Source organism: Triticum dicoccoides, chromosome 4A (genome assembly GCF_002162155.2).
Source record: "Triticum dicoccoides isolate Atlit2015 ecotype Zavitan chromosome 4A, WEW_v2.0, whole genome shotgun sequence".
NCBI classification, from domain to species: domain Eukaryota; kingdom Viridiplantae; phylum Streptophyta; class Magnoliopsida; order Poales; family Poaceae; genus Triticum; species Triticum dicoccoides.
In genome coordinates this window covers 385,873,121-385,876,503 of record NC_041386.1, presented here as the reverse complement: position 1 = coordinate 385,876,503, position 3,383 = coordinate 385,873,121, and positions in this window count along the sequence as shown.

Here is a 3,383-nt window from a genome sequence, read left to right as displayed (position 1 = left end):
AGCGCCGCTCGTGCCCGCGCCGCCGCCGTGCCGGGTCCGTCCTTCGGCGACGCCTCGCCGCGCCGGCTGGCCGCGCCGCACCGTTCCCCGTGAGCTCCCACGGGAGTGCTTAGTCGTCGCCGCGCCGGTCGCCTTCCGCCGCCGCCCACGGACCCGCTCGCTGGCGTCGTCCAATGGCGCCGCCCTCGCGCCGCTCGCCGGAGCTCCACTGCCCGGAGCCGCCCCTCGCCGGAACCCGTCTCCGGCCAGATCCGGGGAGTGGGATGAGATCCACCACTCCCCCGATCCAAATGCTCCGTCCCGATCCGGATCCACCCCGTCCCGGATCTCCCCGTCCCGTTGACTTCTCGGAGGTCTAATTTTCGACTAAGTCCCCAACATTTTATGCATACTTCATCGCATCATAACTTCATCACCGTTGCTCCGATTCGTGCGTGTAGCATATCAAATTGTTCGTCTCGACGAGTACTTCATTTCATTCCATTGCACCATGTACATTTGAGCTCATCTTGATGCCCTAAATGCTGTTGGAAGAGTGCTAGTTTCTATTAGTTTCAGATTCATATCAGTAATTGGACATTTGTCATTTTTTGCCATGATTAATGTGTGTCTCCTATGAACTTGAGCTCTACATGAGTTTTGAAGTATGCCATGCCATCTTTACAGGGGTGTATGCCATGTATTTTTGTGATCTCTATGGTGACTAGCACAAGCATGCAAAGTAGCTCTCGTAATGTTGCTGATTTAAGGGACTTAGAAATCTTCTAAGTCTTTGTATGTAGCGACCAGACCTCAAACAGTCTGATCTCTGTGCTCCGGTGTCATCCCTGGATCAGTAATGCTGACACCACACAGTACTCGGAGGATTTATAGCAGAGTAGCAATCACACACTTATTACATCGAGTGTCTCAAAAGAGAACTTGTTACAATAAATATGGCTTAAGGCCATCTAATAACGATAACAGCGGAAGGCTTGGAAGATAAGTGAGTCCATCAACTCCAATGGCATCACTGAGTATAGAACCTCAACCTAAAAACTCCTTAATCGTCGTCTAAAAAGTCTGCAACATTAACGTTGCAGCCCGAAAACGGATCAGCACATGGAATATGCTGGCAAGGTAACACATAGAGAGTAATGGAATGTAACAGCTATACTATATGCATATTTGGCTGGTGGAAAGCTCTATGGTTACAGTTTTTGCGTAAAGCCAATTTTTCCCTACTTCAAAGGAATAAATTTAATTACTATCATGGTGGTTGTTAAACATTGAGAATGGTTGACAGCATTCTCAATCCCAATTAAAGTAACATCATTAAACCCAACAAAATTAACCTTAGAGTAACATGTTGAGATTCACATGATAATTCAGGGACTAGATACTCAAGATGTCCATAACCGGGGACACGGCTAACCATGATTAGTTTATTACACTCTGCAGAGGTTTGCGCACTTTTCCCCACAAGACTCGATCGCCTCCGTTTGGTTTCTCGCACAACAGGGTGTTTGAGAAGACGGATGACCGAGACATAGTCTTTCAGAAGCGCTAGCACCTTACGATTGGGTAGACCATACCACCTACATCCCCTACATCTGCTAGTCTACCACTGTAAGAGTTCGCACAACTTAGTCAACTATGCCAGAGCCCATAATGGCTTGTGGCTGCACACGGAAGTTTCTAGTATGAATAATCTCATGATCCCTTTGAGCCTGGGTGGCGGTCCAAAAGAAAAACAGGCAAGTCCTGGAAACCAGGTGCCTCAATCCACCCAGATGTGTGTTTAAGTTGCCACCTTAGGTAAACCCTTAATTAACAATCTCACATCTGTCATGGATATCACTCACCCAATCCACGTCTACTAGCATAGCATGGCATAATAAGAAAACGTAGAAGTAACTCCCAAAGGTCTGATAATAAACAGGTAATAGGTACTACCTCATCTACTTCCCATCCCACAATTTAATTAGATCCTAATCATGCAATGTGTGAGGATTGATCTAATGCAATAAAACTAGGTTGTAGAAAAAGGTATGATCAAAGTGTTACTTGCCTTGCTGATGATCCACGAAACCTAGAGATTCAAAGTAACAGGCGGCGCACTCCAGGTATTCTATCGCAGACAAACAAACAAGCATACAATAAGTACTCTTCTAATGCACAGGTAAAACTAAAATAGAAGATCTAACCAGAAAGTTCAACTTAAGAACCCTGGTTTTGCAAAAAGAATCAAATCGAACGAAGCGAAGAAAATCAAACGGCGAAAGAAAACAACTCCGTTCTAGTAATCTGGATCTATGGCAAATTTTACAATAGCAAAACTTGTTTAAGTTGATTATTCGGAAAGAGGGTTTCCAGACGAAACTCCAGGCGCTTGAATCGCCTGATTTCGATAAACGAGCGAAAAGTTATACTAAAACAAAAATCGAATCAGAAATCGCGATCAGAAAATAACCGCGGAAAATCCGACGAAAAAGAAAAAAACGACGAACATAATTTTTTTTAACGGCACGGAAGTCGAGGTGGCGGCGAACCTCGGGCGGCGTGCAACTCCGGCGAGTCGGCGGCGGGTCCGGCGGATCGGGCACGGGGCTGGTGTGGGCTGGGGGCTCGGGTGTGGCGCTATATAAAGGCGCCCCGGGCGGAGTCCCGCTCGGGTACGGCCCAAGGTCGGTTTCGTTTTTTTTAAATAATTACGCTCGGAAGAAAAATAAAAATAAATACTAAACGGACTCCAAAAATCATGAAATAAATTTTCCCGGATTTCTAAAATCAATCCCGATAAGGTGAACATTTATTTGGGCCCAAACTACAACATTGAAAAACGCGCATTTTTCCTAAATTCAAATAAAAATACCAAAAAACTCTGAAATAAATCTTATTTGATTTTTTTATTAAATCCTCAATATTTCTATATTTTGGGAAAGTCATTTTATTCCCTCTCTCATATTTTTGTAATAGAAATAATTGATGGTAAAATAAATAAAATCAAATGATCCTGTTTACAAAATTTGAGAGAACTCAAATATGTAAATAACGAAATCCCCAACTCTCTCTGTGGGTCCTTTAGTTGCTTAGGATTTTCTAGGATCAAAACCAAAAGCAAAATAAAATATGATATGCATGATGATCTAATGTATAACATTCCAAATTGAAAATTTGGGATGTTACAAACCTACCCCCTTAAGATGAATCTCGCCCTCGAGATTCGGGTTGGCTAGAAAATAGGTGAGGATGGTCCTTTAGCAAATCTTCCTCTCACTCCCAGGTGGCTTCATCCTCCGTGTGGTGGCTCCACTGAAATTTGCAAAACTTGATAACCTTGCTGCGAGTAACTCGGCTGGCAAACTCGAGAATCTTGACTGGTTTCTCCTCATAGGTCAAAT